This window comes from Eptatretus burgeri, chromosome 8 (genome assembly GCF_056783735.1).
Source record: "Eptatretus burgeri isolate ZD-2024b chromosome 8, Ebu_testis_v1, whole genome shotgun sequence".
NCBI classification, from domain to species: Eukaryota; Metazoa; Chordata; class Myxini; order Myxiniformes; family Myxinidae; genus Eptatretus; species Eptatretus burgeri.
Window position 1 is genome coordinate 18679812 of NC_140968.1, and position 13184 is coordinate 18692995.

At 45.7% G+C, this 13184-nt stretch overlaps 1 protein-coding gene across 1 annotated transcript in view; it reads left to right on the forward strand.

Annotated features, from left to right (window-relative positions):
- Nucleotides 1-3106: 3106 nt before the first annotated feature.
- The window catches only part of LOC147021235 (uncharacterized), an 81490-nt gene continuing 71412 nt past the window's right edge, over nt 3107-13184 (forward strand). Inside the window, exons 1-2 of the mRNA XM_085891027.1 lie at nt 3107-3644; nt 3768-3859. The gene's annotated coding sequence lies outside the window, so the exon portion shown is untranslated. The remainder of the gene's footprint in view (nt 3645-3767; nt 3860-13184) is intronic.

Below are 13184 nucleotides of genomic sequence, written 5' to 3' on the forward strand. Positions count from 1 at the left end.
GACGACAGGACAAAACAACGACAATGACAGAGACGGGAACTGCAGAGGGTTTTTACAACACAATTGACACTTGCAAGCTTGGAGAGATCGCTCAGCGCTTCAGTGAGCGCAACACATAACTCGCCCGTTCACTCGCTTGCCTTGAATCCTGAAAATGGCACGTTTTTGGATCCCCTACTTGCTCCAGCACATCATGACATTAACAAAGTCAACCATCATGTGAAACGGAGTGTGTGGATTTGCAAAGCAGTTTATTTATCGCTCAACAGACAGAAAAGCAGCCAAACGAGAGATGGACAACACAAAAACTCCTCTCAACATACCACAAAACGCTGGAAGCCATGCCAAGTGTAGTGACTGACTATGAGACTTGGACTAACACTTGAGTCGTCCACTGCCATGTCGTGAAAACTCCAATCTCAACATTGAGGAACATGTCTTCACTCACTGACCATCGATGGTCCATGCACTCAAAGGCACAACTGGTACAGCTGGTCTTCGAGAGAGATCTCTGCACGTAAATGCCTGAATGAATGGAAGGAGAAGGTCCTCGCAAGATTCCACACCGAGACGCATCGCCTGCAGCTCTTCTGACAGTGAGTACAGCGAGGTATAAAAACTATACGAGGAGTTCAGATTGTGTGTGACTGCTGGTAATGTGTGTGTGTGGTTGTGGTTGGGCAGTATGGTTGTGGTCAGCACCTCGCCGTGGTCGGCTGCTTTGTACTTCTGATGTTTAAGTTAAATGTTGTGTTTGGTGCTTTGGTCCATATCCCATAAGCCTAGAGCTTTGTACATAACCTTACCTCTGTGTAATTGACTGCTTTAAATACGGACCTTGTGGTATTCCTTCTCAGGCTGGTCGTATTTGCTGTTGATAGTTTAACGTGATGATCGCAGGTCATAGCCTATTGTATCTTATTTCAAAGTGCACTGATTCTGGTCCCAACCTCCCCTGTTTAGTCATTGTATCTCTGGTATATTAATTTTTCAATGCCAGTTCTTCACAACACCTTGTATAAGTGCACCTGAATTGGTGGCAATTGTCTAATCCATTGAATATTTGCATTGTAAATGCGCCAGTTTGTTGCGGCTCTCCTGCATTCATATAATTTTAGGCCAAAAAACATCGGAACATATTAAATCTAGCTGAGATCAATTTGGTTCGTATGCGACGGCAACCTCAGTATAGATGTGTCAATGCTGCATGAATACAATAGTATACTGGGGTATCAAAAAATTAAATATAATAATTGTGCCCCCCATCCAGTTCATATGCCCCCTTAATACTGGCAGGCCCTGGCCTACGGGCCTGGGTAAAACCTCATTCCCCCTCCTCGATGAGCACAGATTGTGATGCGTTCAATAGACCTCTGTTAGACATCAGATATATGAAGTTTGTGGCAAAGTTTCATCATAACCGTGTGTTTGGTTCAAACGGTAATGACTGGAAATGCTTTGCACAGACTCACTGACAGACACTGCTCCATCCCATAAGCTCACGCAAGTAAAGTCTAAAAAATCCAAGAGCTAAAGACTGTTGGAAACCAATTTTTCACTGGACAATCAACTGCTGCTGCTGCTGTTGTTAACCTCTGCCATCGAAGATCGGAGGTTACTGTTTTCATTAATCCTTTCTGTTTGTTACTACTACTAGGGAATATAAAGATTTCGTAAGTATATTGATGACTTCCTGCTTCTGTTTGTTTGTAGGCATTGATAACTCGAGAACGGAAAAAGCTACCAATGTCAAATTACACCACGTGATTCAGGGAGGGTGATGGCTAGTGCTGATTAGATTTTGGTCAAAATCGGTCAACGGTCAAGGTCACAGTGAAGTCAAACATTCGATTTTGATGGTTTGCAACAGAATCATCAGTGATAAACTTCTGGTTTGCGTCGCTAAGCATTCTCCTCGTAGACAGCTTTTATTAGACAAAGTCAGAGGTCAAGTTGACGATTTTCGTAAGTACCAAGTCTATGACTGCTTGTTTGTTTGTTTGTTTGTTTTGTGGAACAGTATTACGGAAAAACTCCTTGACGGATTTCGACGAAACTTGGTGGGGGGGGGGGGGGGGGGTTAGGTATGGTCCAAGGATCATGCCATTATATTTTGGACTTGCTCCCCCCCCCAAAAAAACCTTATGAGATTTTTTTTTTTTGCATTTCTACATGTTTAAAGTGATTTCCAACCCCCCCCCCTAAAAAAAATGTTGGAGAAAAGAACTATAACTGTCAGCACTGTTGACATATTTAATGAATAAGATATAAGGTTCACTTGAGTGACCCAGCAGTATTGGCGGCGGGGGTTTTGCACTCTCCCGAGTGCTCCCCCTCTAGTTGTTGCTGTTGTTGTTTACGGCCACTTGGCAGCACTGGGTAACGATCATTTTGTTGGAGCATGACTGTGCCACTGTTGCTGTCCCCTATTAACAGTTCACTGGATTGCTCATGTCGACCGACCTCCAAAGGATGACAGGCTGAGTCAACCCCACCTGGTGTTAATTCAGCTGCCAAAGGAGCTTCCGAACCTCAGGACCTTAAGATCCCAAGCCAGCTGGCACCCCTAACTAACCACTTCTTACGCCAACACCAAGCTCTCCATATCGACTTACTAACAGTAGCAGGGTTCATGTGATGAACACAGAATGAGAAACTGTGATACCGCAGTGATAATTCAGAGTAAAACTACACTATTCCTGTTCGTCAACATATAAAATACATGTAAAACGTCCTTCCACAACCCACCTGTAACCAATTGGAGCAGTTTATTGCCGCACAAAATGGCGTCTAAACATCTGTTTGACTTTTTTGAATCTGGGACGCTTTCAAAACGAGCGAGATCCGCAACGCGAGTCAGCCAAGTCGTGCTGACCAAGATGGCGCCGGTCACGTGAACGCGAGATCACAACGGCTTCACTTTTGACAGGATATGAGCATTTGATTAATTTTCAGTGAAGGGGTTCAGATGACGTCACGTCCGGTAATCACCAGAAGCCGGAAAATAATCCGGAACGGAATCCCACCGTTAAAATCCACAAATTCGAATCAGGTAAAGGATACCAACTTAATGGACGTGAAAGGGATTGTGTGTACCTCCAGCCTTCGTGTCAGTCGATGACTGAACGAACGCGAATTGCAAAGAGGTATTACACGTGCACAATGAATATTGAATGGAGTGGTAAAATATCCGCTTTGTGGCTTCAGTGGTTCATATCACACCACAAGGCCAATGAGCCGTCAACTGCGACAGTGGAGATCAGTGATGAAATTGGACAACGAAAGTTTTTACAAGAAGGAGAAAGAATAAAGACGAGCATGACGAGGAAGGACGAGGAAGGACGAGGAAGGACGAGGAAGGACGAGGAAGGACGAGGAAGGACGAGGAAGAACGAGGAAGAACGAGGAAGAACGAGGAAGAACTTCCGGGTTGATCTTCCTGTGAACCTTGAACCGGAAGTCGAACATGGTCCTCGTGGTGTGGTGAATTAACGTGAATCGAGGGACATGACGCGGGATCACATGTTGTGCATCTCGCGTATAAGGGGAGGTCTCTCTGCGGCACGGGTGGATTGTCCCCGGGGCATTGCTATTGACATCGGCTGTCCACTTGATGCTCGTTAACTGAAGGTGCTCATTGACTGGTGAGAATGGAGATTATATCGAACTCCGTGCTTACGCGGATTGTCTGCAATGATTAATCGCACATGTATACGTTACTGCTTATGTACTCCTAGCTGAACCTGTGTTTCCTGGTGTGCCCGTAGAAGCGGCTCCAATCAAATAGAATAAAGCCTAAACTCTGAAGGTTCATCTCTCGCTCTCATTTCACGTGGTTTGGGAGGAACTGATCGAAGAGGTATTTTCGGGATTCTTATTTAATAATGAGAAAAATCTGTGAAACGTTAATTTAAATATAAAATAATTTTCTGTTCCTTGATGACGGAAAAAGAAGCAAAGTTAAAGGAGTTTTTATTGAATGTTTGTTGAGGTGTTTGTTTGTTGATGTCATGAGGTGATTTTAACTCGTTTTGTTTTATTCACCACATTGTTTGATATCACATCGTCACTAAACCCCCCCCCCCGTGTCGCCCTCTACCCCCCCACCGTGTCGCCCTCTACCCCCCCGTGTCGCCCTCTACCCCCCCCCGTGTCGCCTCTACCCCCCCGTGTCGCCCTCTACCCCCCCCCGTGTCGCCCTCTACCCCCCCCGTGTCGCCCTCTACCCCCCCCGTGTCGCCCTCTACCCCCCCCCCCGTGTCGCCCTCTACCCCCCCGTGTCGCCCTCTACCCCCCCCCGTGTCGCCCTCTACCACCCCCCCCGTGTCGCCTCTCTACCACCCCCCGTGTCGCCCTCTACCACCCCCCCGTGTCGCCCTCTACCACCCCCCCGTGTGCGCCCTCTACCCCCCCCGTGTCGCCCTCTACCCCCCCCCCCGTGTCGCCCTCTACCCCCCCCCCCCCCGTGTCGCCCTCTACCCCCCCCCCGTGTCGCCCTCTACCCCCCCCCGTGTCGCCCCTCTACCCCCCCCGTGTCGCCCTCTACCCCCCCCCCCGTGTCGCCCTCTACCCCCCCCGTGTCGCCCCCTACCCCCCGTGTCGCCCCCTACCCCCCCCGAGTCGCCCTCTACCCCCCCGAGTCGCCCTCTACCCCCCCCCCCCCCCCCGAGTCGCCCTCTACCCCCCGAGTCGCCCTCTACCCCCCCCGCCGAGTCGCCCTCTACCCCCCCCCCGCCGAGTCGCCCTCTACCCCCCTCCCGTGTCGCCCTTTACCACCCCCCCATTTATATATTCACTGTATGACCGTTTTTAAAGCCATTTTTCCCTGCTGTGCAGGGGTTGGGCTTTTCTTGAGGAAATGTTTTATGGCCGGATGCCCTTCCTGACGCCAACCTTGGTCGCCTCTTACGACACACAGGGATATGGTACATCTATTCTAACCGGGGCATACACTGGGACCAGTACAACTGGTACTCATTTCACCGACCTCGGAAGGATGACAGGCTGAGTCAACCCCCTGGTGTTAATTCAGCAGCCAACGGGGCTTGAACTCAGGACCCTGGGATCCCAAGCCACCACCCTAGCCACTAAGCCAACACCAGGCTTATATATTCACTGTATATATATATATATATATATATATATATATATATATATATATATATATATATATATATATATATATATATATATATATATATATATATATATATATATATATATATATATATATATATATATATATATATATATATATATATATATATATATATATATATATATATTTCCAGCAGTGTGTGTGTGTGTGACCGCTGTTTATTGACAACCTCTGGTCCGATCTAATTGAAACTTGCCAGGTATATTGCTGGGGACCTGAGGATGTGCCTTTTCAAGGTTTGATATTAATCGGACAAGTGCTTCCCAAGTTATGGCCATTTATTTACCAAACCAATGGGAAGACACGTTGTTGCGTGGGCGTGGCCTTTGGGGAAGGGAAGCACAGCCACGTTCCCCATTACGGGTTACAACGTACGGGCTTCCGGAGAGTGATGACTTCGTGTATTCCAATAATTTCTCGATTTCTTATGCGCATTTATAGATAAACAAAATGGCCCAAGTTATGATCGTTTTCATATTAGACGGTGTATAAATTTCGGGAACATCAGAGTGCTGGTATGCTCTGAACCAGGAAGTAACTTTTTTCTCTTCTCTTCTCTTTTTGTTTTTCCTTGCCACGACATTGCGAAAAGGTAAAATACGTTGGCGCTACTTGACAAATTGGATATTAAAAATAAATTTCGAATAATCGTAACTGTGAATAATATCGAACTTCCGGGTCACGCACGTACGGGCACGCGAGAGTGAAGAAACGGCCTGTGTGGTTTATTTATTTATTTATTATTATTATTTTTTTTTTTACGGGCACGTACTAGTATCGATAATTCCAGCAATCTCTATGTGTGTGACCGCCATTTCTCGACAACCGCTGGTCTGATATAATTGAAACTTGCCAGATATATAGCTGGGGGCCTGAGGATGTGCCTTTTCAAGGTTTGATATTAATCGGACGAGTGCTTCCCAAGTTATGGCCATTTATTTACCAACAAATGCCAGGAACCGTTGCTGCGGCCATTTTTTATCAACCAATGACAGGAAGCGTTGCTGCGTAGCCGTGGTCGATGGGGAAGAGAAACTCAGCCGCGTTCGCCATTACGGGTTCTCTTCTCTTCTCTTCTCAACATTGTACTTCACGGTACTTCTACATATAGACGGTCCTCTGTGCCAGTGCGCATGCGCAGCCTGAGCCAGAGCCAGAGATGTTGTGGGCATTTCAACCTGTTCAATACTTGTTTGATTGTTGTTGTTTCACGCAAATAAAGTGGTCGAACAAATTGAACTCTGTTCTTATTTATAATCAAACAACTTGATGTAGTCGAGTAAAGATCGTCGGTGCTGAGGAGGACACGACTGGGTGAAAACGGACCACGAGAACGTCGACAGTGAGATTGGATTTCTGGGGTACTGTACCCAATCTTTGCCCCCAGGACACTGTACACACGTGTGTGTATCACCGAAAATAGAACATTTACTCCAGAATAACTGTTCCTATGGCGCCGGTGGAAGCAGAGTGCCCAATCGAGGGTTGTGACGATATGGCTACACACGCAGAGGCGGCAGTGGTGGCGGCCATGCTGAGTATAGACGCCACTGTGCACGTCACCCCCCCAGGGCGGCGAGCTCGAATGCCAAGATGGAGAAACTCAAGCGTCTCTCCATAGCACTGGCACAGGGGACCGTCTATATGTAGAAGTACCATAAAGTACAATGTTCTCTCTTTTCTCTTCTCTTCTCTTTTCTCTTCTTCTCTTTTCTCTTCTTCTCTTCTTCTCTTCTTCTCTTCTTCTCTTTTCTCTTCTTCTCTTTTCTCTTCTTCTCTTTTCTCTTCTTCTCTTTTCTCTTCTTCTCTTTTCTCTTCTTCTCTTCTTCTTCTCTTCTTCTCTTTTCTCTTCTTCTCTTCTTCTTCTCTTCTTCTCTTTTCTCTTCTTCTCTTTTCTCTTCTTCTCTTTTCTCTTTTCTCTTTTCTCTTCTTCTCTTTTCTCTTCTTCTCTTTTCTCTTCTTCTCTTCTTCTCTTTTCTCTTCTTCTCTTTTTCTCTTCTTCTCTTTTCTCTTCTTCTCTTTTCTCTTCTTCTCTTTTCTCTTCTTCTCTTTTCTCTTCTTCTCTTTTCTCTTCTTCTCTCTTCTCTTCTTCTCTTTTCTCTTCTTCTCTTTTCTCTCTTCTCTTCTTCTCTTTTCTCTTCTTCTCTTTTCTCTTTTCTCTTTTCTCTTTTCTCTTTTCTCTTTTCTCTTTTCTCTTTTCTCTTTTCTCTTTTCTCTTTTCTCTTTTCTCTTTTCTCTTTTCTCTTTTCTCTTTTCTCTTTTCTCTTTTCTCTTTTCTCTTTTCTCTTTTCTCTTCTCTTTTCTCTTCTCTTTTCTCTTCTCTTTTCTCTTCTCTTTTCTCTTCTCTTTTCTCTTCTCTTTTCTCTTCTCTTTTCTCTTCTCTTCTCTCTTCTCTTCTCTTCTCTTTTCTCTTCTCTTCTCTTTTCTCTTCTCTTCTCTTCTCTTTTCTCTTCTCTTCTCTTTTCTCTTCTCTTCTCTTTTCTCTTCTCTTCATATTTTTCCTTGCGAAAAGGCAAAATACGTTGGCGCTAATTGAATAATTGGTTAAAACTAATAATTTATCAAAACATTGGCAGATCCAGCACCTCCGTATTCTTGCCCTGGACGAGGAAACAAGGAAGAAGCGCCGTTTCCTCATCACTGTTTATGAAGAGGTGCTAACGAGATAAAGGTGTGTAAATGGAGACTATTTTTATTATTATTTATTTATTGAAGAAAAATTGTTCCAAAAATAATTTATCAAAAAAAGTGCATAACTTTTTTTTGTTTCCAATTGTCAAAACGCTGTGGCCTTTGGAAGTGTTGAGGAATTCAGCTCTACTCAACATGCTTGCCAACGAACTACATCTCAATTTGGTGGTAAAAACGATTCACAACGACGGGTTTCCTTACTCATTGCTCTGCAGTCTGCATCCTTCATTTGTCATCTCATTGACCTCATTTCAGCTATCTATAATTCCAGCAATCTGTGTGTGTCTGTGTGTGTCTGAGACCGCTGTTTCCCGACAACCACTGGTCCGATCTAATTGAAACTTGCCAGCTATATTGCTGGGTACCTGAGTATGTGCCTTTTCAAGATTTGATATTAATCGGACAAGTGATTCCCAAGTTATGGCCATTTATTTACCAACCAATGACTGGACACGTGCTGCGTAGGCGTGGCCGATGCGCCATTTAGTTACCAATCGCAGGACACGTGGCTGCGTAGGCCGGTGCACGGCCGGATGACGTCACGTGCCGTACTGGTTACAATGGGGATCAATCGGTGCCTTAGTTACCGTGGGGTCGGAGTGCCAATGGTAAATGGCAGCGAATGTCATGGCAAGCAAAGACAGGGAAGTAAACTTGATTTTAATTAACTCTGTGTGTAAGTATCACAGCAGTTGTTACTTCAATGCAAGCGATAATTTGTGGAATGATGTGAACATTCCGTACGGGCACGCACTACTTTTGGATAGTGATGACTTGCTGTATTCTAATAATTTCTCGATTTCTTATCCGCATTTATAGATAAACACAATCCCCCAATCCAGTTGTCGTTTATGAGAGTGCAGGAATGGCCTGTGAGTTTGTTTGAAAGTTTTTTGTTTTTTTTTTTGCATGTACGGCCACGCACGTACGGCCACATGAGAGCGAAGGAACGGCCTGCATGGTTGTTTCTGGCAAGCGTTTTAAAAGTATATATATATATATATATATATATATATATATATATATATATATATATATATATATATATATATATATATATATATATATATATATATATTTTTTTTTTGTTTGCACGTACAGCCACGCACGTACGGGCACGAGAAAGCGAAGGAACGGCTTGTGTGGTTGTTGTTTCTGGCACGCGGTTTGAGTTTTTTGCCGGGGGGGGGGGCGGAGGGTTTGCACGTACGGCCACGCATCTACGGGCTTGCAGTAGTATATATAATGACACCTCCCACGCTGCTTGAGCCTAAACTGCGGCGTAAAGCAACCAAGAAGGCCTGCACAAGGTATGCGTTTGTTATCTGCTGCTGCCCCCACAGCTGTTCCCCCCATTCACAGGTGAGAGCTGTGGGTGTCTTTCTTTATTATTTATATATTGACTGCTTTTGACGTTTGCACGTGGCACATGCTTTGGAGCCTCATTGGTATGCATTGCTGTCTGCGCTGTCACTGATGATTCGTCAATAAGCAATTAAAACCAGTCTGGCATCTGAGGGATTCATAGTAGCACTGGGACTCTCATGTGTGTACTATTTGTGAATGTCTTTATAGCTGTGGAGGAACTCTGGGAAGGGTTTGATACAGCAAAACGCTTACCTCGTGTAGACCTTCTTGGTTGTTTTACGCAGCAGTTTCGGCTCGAGGAGCATGGGAGTTGTCAATTTATTTATATAACCCTAACCAGCTGGGTTTACTTGATCAGGTGAGAGCTGATTGGCTATTCCCTCCATTCGCAGGTGAGAGATGTCGGTGGGTCTTTTCTATTTATAAATAATATTGTTGCGGACCTAGGGTAAGGGTATCCCTGGTTCTCCCAAAATTCACCGGAATCGAGGCCCACACACACAAATGTGTTTGTGTCATGGTGGGTCGCTAATCAACCATGAGCACCAATAATTTAACCATGTGACCCAGTGTCCTCCGTCTGACTACCGTTTAACTGGGAACACGCAGTTGCCTTATCAGGGAATCACGCCCTTGGTGGTTGTGCTGCTGTTGTCTTTATTGGATCTTGATTAATGCGGCCGAGCTTAGCACTAGCACAACGCCAAACTGATGTGAGAGCCAATTAGTTGGGGAATTACAATCTCCCAGCTTATCCATGTATGGGTATTGCTGGATCAATAAGGTGAAAGGACAGACACAGGCAGATTGATTGGAAAATCTGAACAAGGCAATTTGTTAACGGCACACAATGAGGAAGGAGGGAAGGGAACTTGAGGGCTTTACTGGAGTCAAAGGTGCAACTGTGGCAGGAAAAGGGGAAAATGCAACAAAAAACAATCGAGGTGTGGACTGTGTATTTTCAAAATGGAAAGAAAATGCACAAGTTGCAGACTTAGCTCAACGCATACCTTACCAACCGGAAAACAAGACAGGGTCCCCATCAGATCCCACACACAGGGAGACAAATTTGAAGGGGCAGGGTTGTTTCCATCTACTGGTATGTACGTAACTGTCTCACTTCCCTGCTTGATATTGCTCTACCTGCCACTCTCCGGAATGGCCCCGACACTGCACATCAAAAACGAGGGTACACGAGCTCCATCGGGAGCGTCAACCAAAGCGTCTGGGACGAGGGAAGAAGCGAGGACGTTGCAAAGCATCCGAGACTATGGTAGAAACGATAGTGACAACCAGGGGAGAGAGATCGAGAGTGAGTGCGATGATGAGGGCTGGCCGAGAGAGAGATCCAGGTACTGAGCACAGCTTTATAACCCGTGGGGCATGGGGGGGGGGGGTGGGCAAAGAGCCACACGTCAGATCTTGAGGTGGCCTGGGGTAGCAATTTGGGGATTCCCCGCAACCTTGCCCATTTCTGCTGCCCGTCCGGATACACACACCCTTGGTCTTTCCGACTGTCGCCAGAAGAGGAGCTCTGCACTTAACACGAGGAAATCCCTTTTTTCCCCCCATGCACCTAGGATGAACCCCACCTGTCCAAAAATGTCTGGCACAAAGCCAGGGAATGTGGCGATTGTTGCAGGGAGGCTGTGTCGTGTCCTAGTCTGTTTGCTGGTCATGTTCAGGTGGCGGTGAATGAACAGAGATTAAGGAAAATGAACACAGTACAGGGGTAGATGGCAATAAGTTACATGACGGGGTAGACATCCACACAGACAAACGGTGAAACAAAGACTTGGTGGGGCTTTAAACAATAAATGGGAATTTGGTGTGTCCTACCTTAAGCCATGGCTTTGGTGAAGTTTCCAGAATGCTGTTGTTATTTGCACACTTTGAACAGCCGCATGGCAGTAAAACACGCACGCCCAACGTGATGACGGCAGTCACAGCACAAGTCATCACGCGCTGTCCTCGTCATTATCCCAATGGGATGAGAGTGGGCGCAAGCAACCCAACCCAATGCTTTTTATTACATAACAACTCCAACAGGGAAGGTGTTATTCTTCACATACCTTATGGAAATAACTATTCTCAGAAATTTCGTCATGCCGTATACATAACCGCAACTACATATATATATATATATATATATATATATATATATATATATATATATATATATATATATTTATATATAAAATCTGGAGCACACCTCCAGCATTCCCCCACGATGCAAATTGCTACCATTTTGAAATTCCCTTTCCTCGCTATGACGCAAGAGGTACAGGCATAGCTGAGAGAGTGATAAGCATGACTTTATCAGGTTCCATTGACAAATTGATTCACATTTGTTTTCGTCTTTTATTTGTTTTCTTTGAAATAGAGCTCCGACCTACGAAGGTGACTGCCAACACTGCGAGTGATTTTATTAAGTCAGAAGTGTCAAGTTGAGTTGTTCTGCGAGAATAATAGTTTAAGTGCCTCAATAAAATGGAATGAAAGTGGGGAAGGGGAAACGGTTTAAACCACAAATTGATGATCGTCCTCCAGTGTCCAGCGATTTATACAGGTTATATCAGTTTGAATTTTCATGTCGATTTGCTTTTTTTTGTAATTGGAATTTTGAATATACTGAAAAAAAAATATTGGGATGAAAATATATAATCAACGTATCACCAATAAATCGAAGAAAGGTGTTTACAATGTATAAATGCCTGTTCATCATCGCTTTGAATCGCTAGGTGTATTGCAGTGCTTATAAACGCCTGGAGATGCCAGTGTTCTTGGCTTGAATTTGCGTATATGAAAAACCGAGAGAATCTCTGAAACCAACAATTATTACAAAATGTGAGCTCCAGATTTGAAAATATCAGCAGTTCCTACTCCAAAAAAGTGTTGATTTGGCCAATGCATGAGCGTTTCCGGGTGTCAGTTGGTTCGACGGCAATTGCCAATCGCTTTCGAAGCCAGGTGTTCTGTTGGAGTGCTTTCTTGAGTGCTAAAGCCACGTACTGAGCTGTACAGTACAGTTCATGTGACAATCGGGATGTACATTTGACAGTTATTCCAAGGTAGAGGTAGGTATGCAGCACACATACGCCCTCTATCTCCTCACTCTTCCAGCCCCCATCTGTCTCCTCGCTCTTTCACGCCTCCTCTGTCTCCTCGCTCTTTCACGCCTCCTCTGTCTCCCTCGCTCTTTTGCACCTCCTCCGTCTCCTCACTCTTTCACGTCCCCCTCTGTCTCCTCACTCTTTCACGTCCCCTCTGTCTCCCTCACTCTTTCACGTCCCCCTCTGTCTCCCCACTCTTTCACGTCCCCCTCTGTCTCCCCACTCTTTCACGTCCCCCTCTGTCTCCCCACTCTTTCACGTCCCCCTCTGTCTCCCCACTCTTTCACGTCCCCCTCTTTCTCCCCACTCTTTCACGTCCCCCTCTTTCTCCCCACTCTTTCACGTCCCCTCTGTCTCCCCACTCTTTCACGTCCCCCTCTTTCTCCCCACTCTTTCACGTCCCCCTCTGTCTCCCCACTCTTTCACGTCCCCCTCTGTCTCCTCACTCTTTCACGTCCCCCTCTGTCTCCTCACTCTTTCACGTCCCCCTCTGTCTCCTCACTCTTTCACGTCCCCCTCTGTCTCCTCACTCTTTCACGTCCCCTCTGTCTCCTCACTCTTTCACGTCCCCCTCTGTCTCCTCACTCTTTCACGTCCCCTCTGTCTCCTCACTCTTTCACGTCCCCCTCTGTCTCCTCGCTCTTTTGTCCCCCCCTCTGTCTCCTCGCTCTTTTGTCCCCCCTCTGTCTCCTCGCTCTTTTGCCCCCTCTGTTTCCTCACTCTTTTGCTCCCCCTCTGTCTCCTCACTCTTCCCCCCCCCCCGTCTCCTCACCCTTCGTGTTCCCGTCAGTGAGGCGACGGTGTTTAATAACGCTTGATAACTGTGATCTCATCGGTCACACGGTCTGGCAGCC